Source organism: Erinaceus europaeus, chromosome 2, assembly GCF_950295315.1.
Source record: "Erinaceus europaeus chromosome 2, mEriEur2.1, whole genome shotgun sequence".
NCBI classification, from domain to species: Eukaryota; Metazoa; Chordata; class Mammalia; order Eulipotyphla; family Erinaceidae; genus Erinaceus; species Erinaceus europaeus.
The window spans coordinates 189104011-189124963 of record NC_080163.1 but is presented as its reverse complement, the minus strand read 5'-3'; the positions used below and the strand labels follow the sequence as shown (position 1 = coordinate 189124963).

General features: G+C 42.8%; 1 long non-coding RNA gene across 1 annotated transcript in view; it reads left to right on the top strand.

Moving 5' to 3' along the window:
• The window catches only part of LOC132536823 (uncharacterized), a 298410-nt gene that overhangs the window by 2249 nt on the left and 275208 nt on the right, over positions 1-20953 (top strand). Inside the window, exon 2 of the long non-coding RNA XR_009548361.1 lies at positions 1595-1718. This is a non-coding gene — a long non-coding RNA (uncharacterized LOC132536823). The remainder of the gene's footprint in view (positions 1-1594; positions 1719-20953) is intronic.

Genomic DNA, 20953 nt, shown 5'->3' with positions numbered 1-20953 from the left:
ACTTATTTCACTTAACATGAATTTTTCAAGGTCCATCCAAGATCGGCTGAAAACAGTGAAGTCACCATTTTTTACAGCTGAGTAGTATTCCATTGTGTATATATACCACAACTTGCTCAGCCACTCATCTGTTGTTGGACACCTGGGTTTCTTCCAGGTTTTTTCTATTACAAATTGTGCTGCCAAGAACATATGTGTACACAGATCTTTTTGGATGGATGTCTTGGGTTCCTTAGGATATATCTCCAGGAGAGCAATTGCAGGATCATAGGGTAGGTCCATTTCTAGCCTTCTGAGAGTTCTCCAGACTGTTCTCCACAGAGGTTGGACCAATTGACATTCCCACCAGCAGTTAAATTTAATTTTTCTTCTAATGGCAGCTGTTCATCAGGGCTACAGGGCTGAGGCTAGACAACAGGCGGGGCAGAAGGCTCCAGATCCTTTTCTCTTACCTTATTAGTCGGGTGAGACTTATCTCCAGCCTCTTTTGTATTCTCTTTATCTACTTATTTTTTTTAGCTCTAACTATTTCCTTAGAAGCTCCCTTGAAATAACCAATATTTGCTTAAAAATTTTTATTTATTTATTCCCTTTTGTTGCCCTTGTTTTTTTAATTGTTGTAGTTATTGATGTCATTGTTGTTGGTTAGGACAGAGAGAAATGGAGAGAAGAGGGGAAGACAGAAAGGAGGAGAGAAAGATACACACCTGCAGACCTGCTTCACTGCCTGTGAAGCAACTCCCCTGCAGGTGGGGAGCTGGGGACTCAAACTGGGATCCATATGCCAGTCCTTGAACTTTGTGCCACATGCATTTAACCAGTGTCTTAAACCATATATATATATTTTAAAGCAGAAAGATATAATGAGGAAAATAAGAGCAAAAGCCTCAGGCGAGAAGATCATTAACATAACCATTGTGTTATCTTTCACTCACCCAGGCCAGTTCTACCTCTTTAGTTGAGAAGGTATTTGAAAACTTTCACTTATCAATAACCTTTTTGCCATTTGTCACACAGTCAAGATCAAGACACATCCTCTTAAGTTGGATACCTAACTTAAGAGGCTCTGTTTGAATTTTAAAGAACATAAATTTAAAGATTATCTTATTTAACCTACTGTAGCAATCCCTGTAAGCCAAGATCTTCAAACCAAATTCAGTTTAACTAAATTTTACTTTAAACTTTAAACAAACTCCAGTTACTTAGAGAGTTAACACACATTAGTGACAATGTTTTTCAGAACATCCACAGTGTCAGACAAATGCTAAATTTCTGTGGACCAATTTCCAGAAAACAGTTCACAGGGCATTTGGGGGGCCTTCCAAAATGTGCTGGAACCTTTTCAGCAAAATACATAGGTAATTTGCATTACAGTTTGGAGATGAAGAATTGTCACCTTAAATACTTAGACTTTTACTTTAAAATTAATGTTTCTCAGGCCATTTGCTGAAACAAAAAGTCATTAGTTTACCTTTTTTTTTTTTTTAACACTTAAACTTAAATTGTGGGCTCTAGATTTAAATGATTTAAAATGGTCTAACTCCATAGTTAATGGAGTTGAAGATGTTTGTCCCATGATTCTGGGTTCCTGCAGGATGAAGGGTTAAACAAAGGAGACACACAATCAACAAACAAAAACAGAAACTGGCCCCCGGGGAATACACGGAGACACAGAGCAACTGGCCTCCAGGAATACACATACGGAGACACAGCAACTGGTAAGGGATGGGTTTGAGGGTGGGGGGTAAGGAAGAGCCCTGAGCTGAGGATGTGGGGTTCCTAAAGGAGCACTGTGAGGAGAGTCATCCAGGTTCTGAGCTCAGGCTATGGATACTCTGGCTCTGGAGGCTTCGAATCCTCAGCAGAACGTCACAGTGAGCTGGTGTTAGGTCTGCCTGGCTCTGGCTGGGAAGGAGGTGGAAGTCTAGAGTCACATTTGAGTGAACCTTCGACTCCCTTCCACAACAGAAGGGGAGTCCTTCATGGGCTCAGTTGGCAGGAGGAGGAGAGGTGGGACAGAGGCTACACTAACCACCAGTATGGTGTTTTCATATACCAGCTACCTAAACAGGGAATGATGGGCTACAAGACAGTATTGTCTCCTGGGTACAGTTTCACATCTCCCCCAAATACTGAGTTCTTTTTCCCTCTGCTGAGCACTGTTCAGCTCCGGCTTATGGTGGTGCTGGGGACTGAACCTGGGACTTCTGAGCTTCAGGCATGAGAGTCTCTTTGCATAACCATTATGTTGTCTGCTCCAGACCTCTGCCAATATTGATATGTGCCATTACACCTCATCCATTATTAAAGTACTTTTTCTTTTTCTCCACTATAGGGCACTGTGCCCTAGCTTTTTTTTTTTTTTTCCTTCTCCCCAGAGTAATGCTCAACTCTGGCTTATAGTGGTGCTGGGGACTGAACCTAACACTTTGGAGCTTCAGGCATGAAAGTCTTTTTGCATCACCATTATACTATCTCCCTCCCACACCCCTTTTTATTACCTTCTTATTCCCCATTAATATCTTCAAATCTACTGAGACAGATGAAGGGTTTATTGGTATTTCACCCTATTGATTCCTTTGCCCTGTTTCATTTCTCCACTATTTGTCTTTCTCTTACTGGCCTATTTCTCTTCATGTAAATCCCCTCCTTCCAGTTACATTAATGTTAATAGCAAAAGACAAGAGCACATTTCTTCTTACCTTGGAATAGTATTCCTTTATGTTTAGGTACCACATATTTCTTTATTTTTTGATATTATCTTTATTTATTTATTGGATAGAGATAACCAGAAGTTGAGAGGGAAGGGGGTGATAGAGAGGGAGAGAGACAGAGAGACCTGCAACACTGCTTCACCACTTGCAAAGCTTTCCCCCCTGTAGGTGGAGACCAGAAGCTCAAACCTGTGTCTTTGCTCATTGCAACACGTGTGCTCAACCAGGTGTGCCACTACTTGGCCCCGATACCACATCTTTCTTATCCATTCCTTAGCTCTCAGGCTCTAGAATTGTCCCAAACCTTGGCTATTACCCGTGGCGTTGTATTTGTACTTACCTCTTTGAATAAGCGCTTATGTGTTGCTCAGAGAGACACCTAGGAGCAGAATTGCACTGCAAGTCTGCTGTTCATATTTTGAGACATTGCAGACTGTTTTCCATAGGGACTCATCAATTCACTTTCCCACCATCAATGTGTATTTTTCCTTTTTCTCCACATTCTCACTTCCATTGGTTATTTCTTTTCTCTCTCTCTCTCTCTCTCTCTTTCTTTTTGCCTCCATTTATGTCATTCTCATAGGTGTGAGGTGGCATTTCATTGTTTTGATTGGTATTACTCTGATCAGCAGTGACTTTGAGTATTCATGTGACTGTTGGGCAGCTGTATATCTTCTTTAATGAAGAATCTGTTCGAACGATGGGATGGGGAGTTAGATAGTATAATGGTGATGCAAAGAGACTTTCATGCCTGAGGCTCCAAAATCCCAGGTTCAATCCCCTGCATCACCATAAACCAAAGCTCTGGTAAAAAATAAAGGTGTGTGTGTGGGGGGCAGGTGGTGGTAAGTGGTGGTGCCCTTGGTTAAGTGAACACATCACAGTGCATAAGTACCTAGGTTCAATCCCCTGACCCCCACTTGCAGGGGGAAAGCTTCACAAGCAGTGAAGCAGGGCTACAGGTGTCTCCCTGTTTGTCTCTCTCCCTATCTCCCACCTCCTTCGAAATTCATTTATGTCGTATCAAATAAAACAAAGTTAAAAAATAAAATAAATTATTTAAAAAATCTGTTCAGATTTTTTTTTAACCAGTGTTCCCTAAAGATGCTCGCCTGAGCTCACACTGGCAGTGAGTGTGTGCCCTGGGATTTGAACCCTCTCCCTCTCTTCTTGCATTGTCTGCCCTGGCCTAGCCTGGTGCCGATGGAAATCAGCTGTAGCATAGGTGGGTGCTGAGAGCAGTCCCATATGGACTCAAGAGGGACCCCTGGCAATCCTGTCTCCCTGCTGCCTCTGATGTGGGGCAGTTGTGAGATGGGCACCTGCCTGGGCACAGACAAGGCACCAGAAGGCTCTGTTGTTGACATCAGGGTGACGGGGCAGGACCAGGGGCTTGTGCTGGCAGTGAGCTTGCACCGAGGCCAGGCTAAGAGTGATGACCAGCTGGCAGAGCCCTAGGAGCCAGCACAAGGTGGAGCCTCCCTGTGTCAGAGGGCTCTGCCAGAGGGCCGAGGAAGGCAGGAGGGTGGCACCTTGCCAGCTCTGAGGTCAGGTCCAGCATCTCAGGTGTAGGCACCTGAGAGTGGCCTTGTGTGGGCCTGAGCAGGACCCTAAGTGCACCTGCATTGGGCAGCCCTGCCTCTCTCTAATCTTGAGCAGGTGTTGGTAGGCCAGGGCTGGCATCTTGCTCAGAGTGCTTTAGGCCTCTGGGCTCTGAGTTCTGTGTGGAGGGAACAAAGGGCAGGGAACAAAGCATCAGGAGGTCAGTTGTTTGTTGGTTTTGGATGGGGGAGGAGGAGGGCAGGAGGATTAGCGTGGGCTGGAATGGTACCAGTACCAGTATCCCTAACCCCCCTGGGCAGTCTACACCTGGCCTGGCCTCAAGCCTGCTCCCCTCCTCTTCCCCTGTATTCTTTGAGGGAGGGAGAAATTGAGGGGCAGGTGGACTGTTTATCGAGGAGTATGGTACCAGCTTCTGTGATACAACCAGGGGACTTGAGGACAGAGAGATCAAGTGAACTTGCCTGCTGATGACCTTGGTCTTGGATGGAGCCTGGCAGTGTGTGTCATCACAAGCCTGACCTGCTGACTCAGGGCAGGGTCCTTGTGGCTGGGGATGGGCCTCATAAGGGTGCCCATGGGGAAGCCTGGGCCTCGATTTCTTTTTCTAGGCATGAGTCTCATGGTTGAAAGCAAGCTAAGACATAGACCAGAGTCCTGACCTATCCTTTCTTTGCTACATGACCTTCGACAGGTGGCCTCCTTCTGTGTGCTCTCTGGGGTGCTGACAGCACCGTATGCAGGGCTCAGAGAGTGAGTGCCATGGTGTCCACGGGGCTAAGCACTAGATAAGAAGCAGATGTGCTTAGCTGGACAGGAGCTGGTGCGAGGATCTGAGAGCACACAGCCTTCTCTGCTCTGAAAGTCTGTAAAGAGGGAGAGGAGGAGTAGGGGGAAGTGAACAAAGAAGGAGAAGGGAAAGAGGAGGAGGAGGAGGAGGAGGAGCCTGAGCACAGCTAGACCTCTCTCACCTCACCCAGCTGTGACTAGGAAGCTGCTGCTGCAGGTGTCTTCTTGGTGGGGGTGGGGTGGGGGTGGGTGGGTGTTAGACTGGGTCAGACTCAGCCTCAGCTTGTGTGTGGGGAGGGTCTGGGTGCACAGGAAGCTCTGCACAGGACTTAGCTCTTCCTCATCCCTGACACCTTCCCTCTCTTTAAATAATTAATTAATTAACTAATTTATGGGTAGAGACAGAAATTGAGAGGGGAGGGGGAGCTAGAAAGGGAGAGAGGGGCCTGGTGGTGGTGGACCTGGTTGAGTACACATGTTGCAAGGCACAAGGATTCGGGTTCAAGCCCCCTTTCTCACCTACAGTGGGGGAAGCTTCGCAGGTGGTGAAGCAATGCTGCAGATGTCTCTCTGTCTCTCCCTCTACCTTCTCAATTTCTCTGTCTCTATCCAATAAATATATAAATAAATTGCTAAACAAAAAAGAAAGAAAGAAAGAAAAAAGAGGGAGAGAGACCACTCATGAAGCCCCCCCATTTCCCACTCCAGGTAGGGACTGGGGCTTGCACCCAGGACTTTGTGAACTGTGATGTGTATGCTTAACCAGGTGCACCACTGCCCAGCCCCCTTGCTCTTTCCACAAGTCACCCCACCCCTCTTCTCTCTTGTGAGCTGCGTGCCTTTTTATGTATGCTCCCTGTAATCTTAGAATTTTGTAAAGCACTAATTAATTTAGGCAGGTGAGCTATTTCCCACCCCTTCCTAAATTTTCTTTTTGTAAGCACCAGAAAATATTCTCTGATAGTTTGTGATCCTTGAAAAATTTCTCTGTAACCTGGAATAAAAAATTAGAGTTGTATTTTGGGATGACTTTTTCAGATAGAGAGAGTGAGATAAAGAGACAGAAAAAGAGAGAGGGTGCAAGAGACCACAGCACCAGTGGTTCCTTCAATGCAGTGGGGGCCAGGCTCGAACCTGGGTTGTGCATATGGCAAAAGCAGTGCACTATCCAAGTGAGCTATTTGGTAGGCCCAGGAACGTTCTTACTAGAAGGTGGAAGGTGTTCTAGTTAGAAGTGCTGGGGGACAGGCAGTAGTGCAGATGGTAACACACACGAGTTAGCATGTGCGAGCACCTGGGTTTGAGCCTCCAGCCCCCACCTGCAGGGTGGAAGCTTCATGAGCCACGGAGCCGGCTGAATGTGCTTTTCTTTTCCTCTCTCTCCCCATCTCTTCTTCTATTTCTATCTCTATCATAAAGAAAAAAATAGGGGGAGTTGGGCGGTAGCGCAGCGGGTTAAGCACACGTGGCGCAAAGCACAAGGACTGGCATAGGGATCCGGGTTCAACGCTCCCCCCCCACCTGCAGGGGCGTCGCTTCACAAGTGGTGAAGCAGGTCTGCAGGTGTCTGTCTTTCTCTCCCCCTCTCTGTCTTCCCCTCCTCTCTCCATTTCTCTCTGTCCTATCCAGCAACAACAACAGTAACTACAACAATAAAACAATGAGGGCAACAAAAGGGAATAAATAAATAATATTAAAAAAAGAAAAAAATAGGGAGTTGGGCGGTAGTGCAGTGCTTAAGTGCAGGTGGCACAAAGCATAAGGACAGCGTAAGGATTCCAGTTTGAGCCTCTCTCCATTTCTCTCCGTCCTATCCAACAACAACAATAATAACTACAACAATAAAACAACAGGGCAACAAAAGGGAATAAATACATATTTAAAAAAAAAGAAAAAAGGGGGCGGCGGCGGGGAGGGAAAAAAAAAGAAAAAAGAAAAGTAAAGGAAGTGGTGGTGGATTCATTGTTTAGACACTTTTCTTCTTCTAGCGTTTGCCCTTCTTCCGTAGCCAGTCAACAGCGTCAGGTTGAAAGCTGTCAGGAGATGCTTGTTGCTGGCTTTGAAAGTGACTGGGATCCATGTGGATTCAGTCGGCTAGGAAGGATCGTCAGTTTCCCCAATGAATGGGTACTCACGGGATGCACCACGAGAAGGTCAATCCAATGCATCCCATTTAGACACCGAGCCCTAGCAATAACCCTGGTGGGAAAAAAAAAAAAAAAGAAAAAAGGAAAATGCCTCTGAGGAGATTCTGATGCTCACAGCAGCTGTTGAATAGCTCCTGCTAGATCAAGCATCCCCAAAACAACTGTAATCTTAGAACAGAATGTTAAAACAAAACCCCATTTCTCTGTAATCATCAGGGAGTGAAAAAAAAAAAAAGCAGGAAGATACTGAAAGGTGGTGGGGAAAGGGAATTTCTTGTTTGTGACAGCTTTGGGCTTGAAGATAAGCCTATGTTTTAGGCCTGGCTGGAACCCAGACAGAGAATTGCCAGATTTTCTGACCTTTAGGCCCAGGAAAGCAGAATTAATGTCACGATAGCATAGGATGGCAGTGGTGGCTAAATGTCAAAGAGGAGAGAGTCAGAGACTGGGACATCATGCCGTAAAACTCCAAATGTTGCCACCCGGAGCAAAAATAGTTGAAATGACATTTCAGAGATGTGTATCTGAGCCCAGGCAGAGCACTGCTCCCTGAAACAACAGATGAGTAGAGACTAGGGAGACAACGTGATTGTTATGCAAATGACACCCCCTTTTCTTACTTGTCGTTAGCCGTGGTTTACAAGATTATAAGATTATAGGGTATAGTTCCACACCACACCTACAACCAAAGTTCTGAGTCCCCATCCTTCTACCTCCCGAAGATAGTCTCCAGAGTTCTCACAAGGTCTTAGTGTCACGAGCAAGGTATAAGAGTAAGGACTCACTTGGAGAGCATGTCAAGGACAGCAATAAGTCTTTACTTATTTAGATGCCAGAGAAGGGTCACACAATTCACACAAGACACAGTCAACCCGATACCTCTCCTTACTCAGTAGCTTTTCATAGGCAAGGATCACAACGTGGTCACCAGCTGCTGTGTTGCCGGACTGGAGGTCCTTCGTCAACTGGCGCGACCAGATGAGCGAGGGTCTCTGGAAGCTGGGGAAGCAGCTACTTAGCCTAGCTGTGTGTGCCTAAGTGTCTTCAGCAGCACCGGCAGCATCCCGGTTAGTAGTGGTGAAGGTGCTTCATTCACCTTGGTTTCTGAGCCTCTATTTATACTAGCTTGCCTCTGGTTTTAAGGTTACACTTCCATTGGCCAATCAAGTTAGGGTTGATGTCTTATCCTACTTATACATATGTTTCTGTCTTATCATACTATGCAGGTGCACTTTGATCTCTATGGTTACATGTTCACTACATTTAGAAACAGTTTTTGCAAAACACTTTCATGCCTGAGGCTCTGAGGTCTCAAGTTAAATCCCCCATGCCACAGAAAGCCAAATCTGAGCAGTGCTCTGGTAAAAAACCAAACTAAACCAAACCAAACCAGAAAAACAGTAACAACAACAACAAGAAGAACACACGCACACGCACACACACACTCCAAATCAATAGTCTTACAGAGAGCATCACAGAATCCCGAGGATCACAGTGTGTCACTGTGGCACCTGGACTGAAAGGCTCAGCCGCCATGACCATGGTCACGAGCAAAGGCCTTGGATGCATTCTGACCCTATAGATGGACCCTGGTGTTGGAGTCAGCTGACAGGCTTTAGAAGCACTGGCTGTGTCTGTGCCCAGGATGCCCAGTGGCAGTGAGAAGGGAGGTGCAGTATTGACCCCCCTCCCTACTCATAAAAGGCTCCTGGGGGATGGTGGAAAAGTCAGCTTCCTGAGAGGAAGCCTTAGGGAAAGCTGTGGACTCACAGGAGAACTGAGCCTGAGTAGAACTGGGAAATGAAGTTAAGATCTGCTTAGGAGGCTCCTTCATTAAGCAACTGTTACATTACTACTACCACTACTTAACTTTTTAAAATATTTTTTAACTACTATGTCTAGTTTAGGCCAAGCACAGTTCTTTTAAAATTTTGTTTTACTTTAATGAGAGATAGTAAGGGAGAAAAACAGAGAGACCAGAGTACTACTCAGTTCTGGTTTAAAGTGGTTCTGGGGATTGAATCTGAGACTTCAGGGCCTCAGGCATGAAAGTCTCTGCATAACCATTATGCTGTCTTCCCTACCAGGCCAGACAGTTCTAAGTACTAAGTCAATGTAACAGTCCAATGTCTGATATTGTGAAGCTGACATTCAAAAGATATCTTGGGATTTATGTTGAGAAAAGAAGCACTTTAGGTTGAAAATGGGTGTTTATGCCAAAGAGATTTTATTCAGGAAACTGTTTGGGGAAGGGGGGCATAGTAGCAGAAAGGAAGTTAATGGCATCTTGTAACAGGGCAGCTAATAATACAGAGTATACTTGTTACAAGAGCTAATGTTTACTGAATGACTTGTGCCAATAACCCTGCTGGGTGAGTTGCAGGCATTTTCTCATTTAATTATTCTCAGAAGCTCTGCAAAACAGGTTTTGTTATAATCAACAGCCAGCAGAGGAGGAAGCTGCTGAGTCACAGCTGGAATCTAGGTCTGTTTACAAAAGCAGATCTCTTAATTATGGCACAATCTTGTAGTCTAGCAGGCAAAGTGTTGGGAAGAGTCAAAGGGACAAGAACAGACTGGTTTTGAGCACAATCCGTTCACATAAACCTCAATTTGCTAATAACATGTTCCCTATAATCCTTAAATAAAGTTCACACTCAACTGCTGGGAACGGTATGGCTTTGGGCTCTCTTAATGAGCTTGGCCTCTTTTTATTATTTTATTTTATTTTATTTATTTTTGCATGTGGCTATTGTATTTGGATGGCATTTGAGAATTTCAACAATTTCTGAGCCGATTTCAACTCTTGAGTCATCCTTGACTTGAAGATAAATTAGAGAGTAGGGACATTGAAGTCCTGGGAAAATGCATACAGTGTGGTTGGCACTCCTTGTAATTAAAGAATTAACAAGATCAATGTGTTTTTTTTAAATTTCTTTATTGGGGAATTAATGTTTTACATTCAACAGTAAATACAATAGTTTGTACATGCATAACATTTCTCAGTTTTCCATGTAACACTACAACCCCCACTAGATCCTCTGTCATCCTTCTTGGATCTGTATTCTCCCCCCCCCAACTTCTTACTTTGGTGCAATACACCGATTCCAGTTCATATTCTACTTGCGTTTTCTGTTCTGAAGATCAAGGTTTTATCCCTCTTTTCTTTATCTTTTAGTTATTTTAATGATTTATAGGACAGTTGTTGACTCTGGCTGTCATCTCCTTGTGGTAGGTGTCTGCACACCACTCCATTGTCCACATATAGCTTCTTTCCTTCTCTCCTGCTCCTTCTCTTCTTTTTCTTCTTCTTCCTTTTCCTTTCCTTCCCCTGCCTCTTCCCTTTCCCCTCCTTCTCCTCCTCCCCTTCCTCCTCTTTTTTTTCTGCTTTAGTTTTTTTTTTTCCTTATATTTGATAGGACAGAGAGAAATTGAGAGGGGAGGGGGAGATAGTGAGGGAAAGATAAAGAGAAAGAGACATCTGAATCATTGAACTGAAGTTTCCTTCTTGTAGGTGGGAACAGGGGGTTTGAACCTGGGTCTTTGCACATGGTAATGTGTAAGCTCAATCAAATGTGCCCCCACCCAAATCTTTCTCCATCATTATGCATGATCTTTACCTGTTGATGCAAAAATATGGACATAAAAAGGTCAAGCTTGTTATCTCATGACCCAGGCTCAAGCCCATCCCCCAACTCACTGAAGGAAACTTTGGTGCTATGATATCTTTCTGTCTTTCTCATCTGAAAAAGTTGGCCCGACATTTTAATAACGTTCATTTCTCTTAAAGACATCACAGACATCATTTACTTTCTTCACCCTTCTTCATTTGTTTCTGACTGGACAATTGCAAAATACCTGTCTTCTAGCTCACTTTTATTTTTTTTCTCCTTCTGCTTGGTTGAGGCTATCTCGTAGCTCTGCAGTGAGTGAATTACTCAGCTCAGTCATGGTATACTTCAATACAAAGATTTATGTTATTTTTTAAGGGGTCCTATTTAGTTCATTTTCCTCACTATTTTACTGATTTTTTAAAGGTGCCTATCCATGTTTTCTCTAAAAAATGAATTTGTTTACTACATAGCTTCAAGATAGGATAACATATTGTCCTTAACTACAACATAGATAAAACTGGAGGGAATTATGCTGAATGAGAAAAGCCAGAATGGGGTGGGGGAGATAGCATAATGGCTGTGAAGACAGATTCTCATGCCTGAGGCTCCCAGATCCCAGGTTTAATCCCCCACACCACCATAAACCAGAGCTGAACAGTGCACTAGGAAAAAAAAGCCAAAAGGAGGATGGATACTAGATGATTTCACTCACAGACTCTGGGATTTAAGAAACAAAGCAAAGAAAAACACAGAGTGAATTTTAAAAAATTTATTTGTTTATTTATTTATTCCCTTTTGTTGTCATTGTTGTTTGATTATTGTAGTTACTATTGTTGTCATCATTGTTGGATAGGACAGAGAGAAATGAAAAGAGGAGGGGAAGACAGAGAGGGGGAGAGAAAGATAGACACCTGCAGACCTGTTTCACTGCCTGTGAAGTGACTCTCCTGCAGGTAGGGAGCTGGGGGATCCACCCGGGATCCTTCCTCTGGTCCTTGTGCTTTGAGTCACATGCCCTTAACTCGCTGTGCTACCGCTGAACTCCCCAGAGTGAATTTTAATGAATAGTCTGTCACAGCAGATTCAGGGACTCAGAAGTGGGAAAGGGAGGAGCACAAAGGGGAGGCTGAGGACTTATCTTGATGGGGGAACAAAATGATGGTTTGGCTGAGGGGTAAATATGTGGATACCTCTCTTGAGGAGATGTAGAAATGTCCCCTTGAGATAACGAAAGTCTTGTAAGTAAATATTTCCTCAATAAAGTGATATTGGAGTTAGAAAAAAAAAAGTAATGAGTTTTTTAAAGAGGATTATCTGTGAATTTCTCTAAGAGGATTATTTGAATCATTTTGTCATAAACCTCCATTTCTTTAGGGCCAGTCATTACAGGTTTATTAGGTTTTTTTTTTTTTTGGTGGTGTCAGATTTTCTTGATTTTTCATGATATTTGTGATCGTGCATTAGTGTCTGCACATTAGATAGAAAAAGTGCTCTTTGTAGGCTTTTAAAAAATTATTTATTCACAAAACAAAAAAGGGAGAAGACCCAAATAAATCGGATAGTAAATGAAAGAGGAGATATCATAACAGACACCGCAGAAATTCAACATATAATGTGAGGCTTCTATGAACAACTATATGCCACCAAGCTAGAGAACCTGGAAGAAATGGACGATTTCCTAGATACCTACCAACTTCCAAAACTAAGTAAAGAGGAAGTGGATAACATGAACAGGCCCATCACAGCTAATGAAATTGAAACAGTTATCAAAAATCTCCCCCAAAATAAAAGTCCTGGACCAGATGGTTTTACAAATGAATTCTACAAAACCTTCAAAGAGGAATTAATACCTCTACTTTTAAAAGTCTTCCAGAAGATTGAAGACACTGGAATACTCCCTGCCAGCTTCTATGAAGCCAGCATCACTCTGATACCAAAAGCAGACAGGGACACAACCAAAAAAGAAAACTACAGACCAATATCTCTGATGAACATAGATGCAAAAATATTGAACAAAATTCTACCCAACCGGATACAGCAGTATATCAAAAGGATTGTTCATCATGACCAAGTGGGGTTTATCCCAGGCATGCAAGGTTGGTTTAATATACGTAAATCAATCAATGTGATCCACCACATCAACAAAAGCAAGACCAAAAACCACATGGTCATATCAATAGATGCAGAGAAAGCCTTTGACAAAATACAACATCCTTTATGATCAAAACACTACAAAAAAATGGAAATAGATGGAAAATTCCTGAAGATAGTGGAGTCTACATATAGCAAATCTACAGCCAACATCATACTCAATGGTGATAAACTAGAAGCATTTCCCCTCAGATCAGGTACTAGACAGGGATGCCCACTATTATCATTACTATTCAACATAGTGTTGGAAGTTCTTGCCATAGCAATCAGGCAGGAGCAAGGAATTAAAGGGATACAGATTGGAAGAGAAGAAGTCAAACTCTCCTTAGTTGCATATGACATGATAGTATACATGGAAAAACCTAAGGAATCCAGCAAGAAGCTTTTGGAAATCATCAGGCAATACAGTAAGATATCAGGCTATAAAATTAACATTCAAAAGTCAGTGGCATTCCTCTATGCAAACATTAAGTTAGAAGAAATTGAAATCCAGAAATCAATTCCTTTTACTATAGCAACAAAAACAATAAAATATCTAGGAGTAAATCTAACCAAAGAAGTGAAAGACTTGTATACTGAAAATTATGAGTCACTACTCAAGGAAATTGAAAAAGACACAAAGAAGTGGAAAGATATTCCATGTTCATGGGTTGGAAGAATTAACATCATCAAAATGAATATATTATCCAGAGTCATCTACAGATTTAATGCTATCCCCATCAAGATCCCAAGCACATTTTTTAGGAGAATAGAACAAATGCTACAAAAGTTTATCTGGAACCAGAAAAGACCTAGAATTGCCAAAACAATCTTGAGAAAAAAGAACAGAACCAGAGGCATCACACTCCCAGATTTCAAACTGTATTATAGGGCCACTGTCATCAAAACTGCTTGGTACTGGAACATGAATAGACACACTGACCAATGGAATATAACTGAGAGTCCAGAAATGAGCCCCCACACCTATGGACATCTAATCTTTGACAAAGGGGCCCAGACTATTCAATAGGGAAAGCAGAGTATCTTCAACAAATGGTGTTGGAAACAATGGGTTGAAACATGCAGAAGAATGAAACTGAACCACTGTATTTCACCAAATACAAAAGTAAATTCCAAGTGGATCAAGGACTTGGATGTTAGACCACAAACTATCAGATACTTAGAGGAAAATATTGACAGAACTCTTTTCTGCATAAATTTTAAAGACATTTTCAATGAAACGAATCCAATTACAAAGAAGTCTAAGGCAAGTATAAACCTATGGGTCTACATCAAATTAAAAAGCTTCTTCACAGCAAAAGAAACCACTACCCAAACTAAGAGACCCCTCACAGAATGGGAGAAGATCTTTACATGCCATACATCAGATAAGAGTTTAATAAGCAACATATATAAAGAGCTTGCCAGACTCAACAACAAGACAACAAATAACCCCATCCAAAAATGGGGGGAGGACTTGGACAGAATATTCACCACAGAAGAGATCCAAAAGGTTGAGAAACACATGAAAAAATGCTCCAAGTCTCTGATTGTCAGAGAAATGCAAATCAAGACAACAATGAGATATCACTTCACTCCTGTGAGAATGTCATACATCAGAAAAGGTAACAACAGCAAATGCTGGAGAGGGTGTGGGGTCAAAGGAACCCTCCTACACTGCTGATGGGAATGTCAATTGGTCCAACCTCTGTGGAGAACAGTCTAGAGAACTCTCTGAAGGCTAGAAATGGACCTACCCTATGACCCTGTAATTCCTCTACTGGGGGTATATCCTAAGGAACCCAAGACATCTATCTAAAAAGATCGGTGTACACATATGTTCTTGGCAGCACAATTTGTAATACCCAAAACCTGGAAGCAACCCAGGTGTCCAACAACAGATGAGTGGCTGAGCAAGTTGTGGTATATATATACAGTGGAATACTACTCAGCTATAAAAAATGGTGACTTCACCATTTTCAGCCGATCTTGGATGGACCTTGAAAAATTCATGATAAGTGAAATAAGTCAGAAACAGAAGGATGAAGATGGGATGATCTCACTCTCAGGCTGAAGTTGAAAAACAAGATCAGAAAAGAAAACACAAGTAGAACCTGAAATGGAACTGGCGTATTGCACCAAAGTAAAAGACTCTGGGATGGGTGGGGAGAATACAGATCCATGAAGGATGATAAATGACATAGTGGGGGTTGTATTGTTAAATGGGAAACTGGGGAATGTTATGCATGTACAAACTATTGTATTTACTGTTGAATGTAAAACATTAATTCCTGAATAATAAATAAATAAATAAATAAATAAATAAGGATGAATATGGGATGATCTCACTCTTAGGCAGAAGTTGAAAAACAAGATCAGAAACGAAAACACATGTAGAACCTGAAATGTAATTGGCATATCGCACCAAAGTAAAAGACTCTGGGGTGGGTGGGTGGGTGGGGAGAATACAGGTCCATGAAGGATGCTAAATGACATAGTGGGGGTTGTATTGTTAAATGGGAAACTGGGGAATGTTATGCATGAACAAACTATTGTATTTACTGTTGAATGTAAAACATTAATTCCCCAATAAAGAAATAAATTTTAAAAATTTATTTATTTATTATTGAAGAGAGACAGAAATTGAGAGGGGATGGGGAAAGAGAGAGCGAGAGAGCTAGAGAGACACCTGCACCCCTGTTTCACCACTCGTGAAGCTTTCCCCCTGTAGGTGGGGACTAGTGGCTTGAACCTGAGTTCTTGAGCAGTGTACTGTGTGCTTTCAACCAGGTGCACCACCGCCTACCCCCCTTGTAGTCTTTACAGACTGACTTAGATAGGAAATTCTTTCACCTGTCAGTCTCTGCAGAGATTATGTGTAGGCCACATGTGGTGTTCACATGTGGAGTCCTTGGGTGGGCAGGTCTGTTGCCTGGCTCAGCAGGTAGGAAGATGTGATTTTGGGGAACTGGAGACCATTCTTGTTGCTGGTGCCCATATGGGTCCTTGCATTTAATAATATGTGTGCTTAACCAGCTGGCCCTCTGTTTTATTTTTTAATTACACACACATGCACACGCACACGGAAAGGGAGAGGGAGAGAGAGGGAGGATGGTTGAACAGTTGAACCTGGGATCTTGAAGCCTCAGGCATGAAAGTCTATTGCAGAATAATTATGCTGTCTCTCCAGAATGATGGTTTCTTTTGAAGTGATGAAAATTCAAAACTATGATGATGGCCCGTCTACCTATGACTATGTAAACAACAACATCCACCAATTTATGAAGGGATAAATTTATGATGTGACATATCACAAACTTTTTTTAAGCTAAAAAAATAAATCAGCCCTAAAGATAATGTGCTCTCTATTTGGTTCTACCTCAGTGACAATAAAGACAACTGGTTGGTTCTAATTTCTGAGAAGATTAACTCTAAGGAAACAAATCACTTTCCGGAAATAAAAATAAAAGGATTCCAACCTGCACACCTGCCTCTTGCCACCAGGGGTCAGCCCAGACCACCAAGTCTTTTGTCAACGCTGCTTTCTCTGCTTCCCTCACAGCCCTGGTGGCCTTGGGCTGTCCCTGTCCTGAGCTGAGCCATTCATCCTCATGGAACTGTGGCTATATGGTCAGTGAATTGATCTACTCTGGTCACCTTCATGTCATCATGTCATAGCAGAGGGCTGTGTGTTCCTTATAGCTCCGACAGGTTCTAGGATGCTTCCTTTATTTTGCATTACTTTTATTTTTGCCACCAGGGTTATTACTGGAGCTTGGTGCCTGCACTAGGATCCCACCACTCCTGGTGGCCATTATTTTCTATTTGATAGGACAGAGAAAAATCGAGAGGGGAGGAGGAGGTCGAGGGGGTGAGGGTCAGGTGGTAGTGCACCTGGTTAAGTGCACATAGTACTATGAGCAAGGACCTGGGCAAGGACTCAGGTTCAAGTGTCCCTGCTCCTTACCTGCAGCAGGGACACTTCACAAGTGCTGAAGTAGGTCTGCAGATGTTTTTCCTCTATCTTTCCTCCCTGTCAATTTCTCTCTGTCCTATTGAATAATATTGAAAAAAAAAAAAAAAAAGGAAAAGTGGCCTTCAAGAGTGGCGGATTCATAGTGCCAGCACTAAGCCCCAACAATAACTCAGGAGGCTAAAAAAAAAGGAGAGACCCTTGCAGATCTGATACACCACTTGCGAAATATTCCCCTTATAGATGGGGGAGCAGGGGCTTGAAGCTGGCACATAGTTAATATGTGCGTGCCACTGTGCGATGGACTGCTCAGGCGGAGGAGCATCAGGAAGGATCAGGGAACTCCAAAGGCGACCACCAGGTGGGTCAGGAGTCAGCGCAGGGGAGAACAGAATACACCACACTCTGGTGGAGGGTGAATCTGAGCTCAATTTTTATTCAGCCAGTGAGAACTTATATATCTTTCAGCCTTACATAAACAATATCTGAAACAGAAAGTAAAGCTCATTTCTTGATTAGATGGCCTTGCGTTTTTACACAGTAATGTCATACTTTATGGGGTGATGCATTTCTGAGTATAGGCTTAGCAGATAGTATTTTATGTAGAGTTTTAACATATTTCATAAGAGGAGGTGAGTAAGTATTATTAAGAATTTTTCCTAAAACTTTATGTATTTGATGACCCATAACTTTGTCCACCTCATTTCCTGTTCATCTGTATCTAATCTGGGAACAGGGGCTGTTCATCCCCAATTACATGGCATCATTACCATGTACATAATAAAAACAATAATCAGAGTTTCCAGTTTAGATCTGCTCAGAATGCCAAGGCCCACTCCCAAAATTCTTCTTCCTTGAAGAGAGTTTTCTAGGGTGCTGACCCTGTCAGACCCATCATTCTGGAGTTGAGTGGGGCGTGGCACCACTGCTTGATCCCTTATTATTATTTGCCTTCAGGGTTATCACTGGGGTCATGAATCCACTGCTCCTGGAGGCTGTTTTTTCCCCTTGTTGTTTATCATTGCTATTATTATTGTTGTAGTTATTATTGTTGTCGTCATTGTTGGATAGGACAGAGAGAAATGGAGAGAGGAGGGGAAGACAGAGAGGAGGAGAGAAAGATAGACACCTGCAGACCTGCTTTACCGCCTGTGAAGCGACTCCCCTATTGGTGGGGAGATGGGGCCTCGAACTGGGATCCTTACGCCCAGTCCTTACACCTTGTGTCACGTGTGCTTAACCCGCTGTGCTACCACCTGTCCCCCAACAGTATATTCTTTTGCATTTCTCTAATGATAGAGTGAAGTGGATCATTTTTTCACATGCCCATGGGCCACCTGTGTCTCTTCTTCAAGGAACTGTCTATTCAGTGTGAATGACTTTATCTAAGCTCCCATCTAAGGCCCTACTTTGGAGCTGGGTGATGCCCAGTAGAGCACACACATTACCATGTACAAATGTTACAGGGAGAACACATGCCTCCCAATTAAATGGAGTTCTTGCCTCTCTTAGTATACTGAATCACTAATTTGAGGTGATTCCCTTTTAGGGGCTACAATAAAACCAACACACATAGTAGTTAATTGAATGAAAATGGGGTTTTACTGCCTTAATTAGAGACAGTAGAAAACATTCAGAAAAGAAATGTTCATGACCACTGCTCCTCTCCACCTCCAGTCACTGTCAGGGTTTCTGCCTTTGCTGGTCCAGCCTCCACGTGTCCTCTGCTCAACTCAGCTCAGCCCCACGCTCTCACTTCCAATTGCATCTCCTTCTGCCCTGCCTCTGTGTGGCTGCTGCTGCTGATTACCCTTCTTCCTCTGCTCCTGGTATTTATGACCCAGAGTCAAAGGTCAGATTCTACCCAATCCTTTGGCTTGTACTCTTTCTACGGGGCACTTTTTCCTTTCTGCTTTTGCTTGGTACCAGGAATTCTGGGAAATGTAGTTTCTCTGTATCTAGTTACATACCTTAATTCTTCAGGTGCATGAAGCAAAGGTCACAGCCCAGTGATTGTTGAGGGAATGCAGGGCACAGGGGGTTATGGAGAGTATATTTTGTTTTCACTGAGTTTGCACACGTGGGATGGAGACCCACTTGGGGAAGTGTCCCCTTTTCCCATTTTTTTTTCTGTACTATATGAAGGGGAAAGAGTTTTCACATCAGGCCAATCAAAAGTGGGTCCTGGTGTGACATAAGATGGGCTATAAAAAAGAGGGGTTGGACAAAGAGGAGTCTTTGGCTTTGAGTTTTGGCCTGGGTATTTTTCTTGTGCTATTGTTATAATAGATGAGGTCCAGAGACGCTTGGGGAATCTATCTCCTGAGTCTTTTTTTCTTACTTAGTTTTCACAGTTAATAACAAATTTAGAAAGCACACCTGAATGCATGTCCATTGAAATTCATTTCAAGTGAAGTAGTGACTAATCCTTCTGACTTCCAGATCTTCTAACATAATCACCTGTAACACAGGGACCCAGGTTCAAGTCTCTAGTCCCCATGTGTGTGTGTGCGGGAGCTTTATGAGAGGTAGGGTGGTGCTAAAGGTATTTCTTTTTGTCTCTGCTTTTCTCTCTATTCTCTCTCAACTTCATTGCCTCTATGCAAAAAATAAAAAGAATAAATGAAAATAACAGATCTTAAACAAATTAAAGGGCCTAGAGTTTAAAAAAAGCCCTAGCAATTTTATGATAATGATGGTCTAAAGAAGCTTGAATTTGCTTAGAAGACATTTTAGTTGCCTTTTTTGGTTAGTTGGTTCCTTCAAAGTTCTTGTTTACCGTATCCTGGTTGGGCAAAGACTCATCATGTACCTGGTGCCATGAAAGTTCCAAAAGCTGCAAATCAGCTAAAAAGAGAAAATACTCTTAAAATGTGAAAACACTCGACCGGTTCTGGGAAATCTCCACCTAGCCAAATTACCTAATGATCAAATTATAATAATAATCAAATCTGGCTTGAGAACATACTGCCTATCTCAGCCAGACCTTCCACGTACTCTGACCCTCTGAAACTGAGTCTGTACTTTGGCCTTCCCATTCCAATAAATAATTGGAACTTCCACTTAAAAAATATTCCAGAGTTAGGAAAACAAATAAAAAAGACAAGAGAATCTATTCTCTGTATCCAGAAAATGCTTCATTAGGACTGTAGAGGTGAAGTAGTGTATAGAAATTAATGGCAACTGTTTGTACCAGGCTCCTTTTAGCCATCTGTACATCCTAAACCTAACCCTCTCTTCCTCTTGGTGTTTGTAAAAGCCCTGGCAGATTTAAAGCCAGCTTCTGTTATTTGTAAAAGTCGTGACAGCCTTTGACCTTTAATGATCTCTGCCCATCTCTTAGTCCTTGTATGCATAATTGTTAATCATTTTTGTAACTTTTCTTTATCTATAAAATGGAAATCTCATAGCACATTAGAGCCCAGAAGATTTTTTGGCATTAGATGATTCTGGGTCTGGTGCGCTAGAAATAAAAGCTCTTGTTTTTCAGTAACCATAATGTGTTTTGACTTCTGTTCAGATTCCTGCATTTTTATTTTTGGTGCATGGGTTGGGAATTAGGAGAAAAGACACAGGTGTGTTCCATCTCCCTTGTCATTGGGGGCTGTTAGCCAGAGATGTTGAGGAGACAGGTTTTGCTCAGGCACCGCTGGACCCATTTTTTGGGGGGGAGAGAAACTCCTTGGCAGCTTGTGGAAACAACCCCAGCACACAATGGACCTTAGACAAAGTGTCTGGATCAGTCAAGAGGTAGAAGAGCACCACCTGAATGATGCAGTAAAGACCTAGGACTAAGTGGAAGCCTGTCTGAAAAGGACAGAGAGGAGCCTGGTCACTTCCCAAGGTTCCAGAGGCTAGCATGATGCCGACCAGACTTCCCTGGACAGACAACCTCATTAATGTGTCCTGGAGCTCAGCTTCCCCAGAGGCCTTCCCCACTAAGGAAAGAGAAAGATAGGCTGGGAGTATGGATTGACCTGTCACCGCTCATGTTCAGGGGGGAAGCAATTACAGAAGCCAGACCTT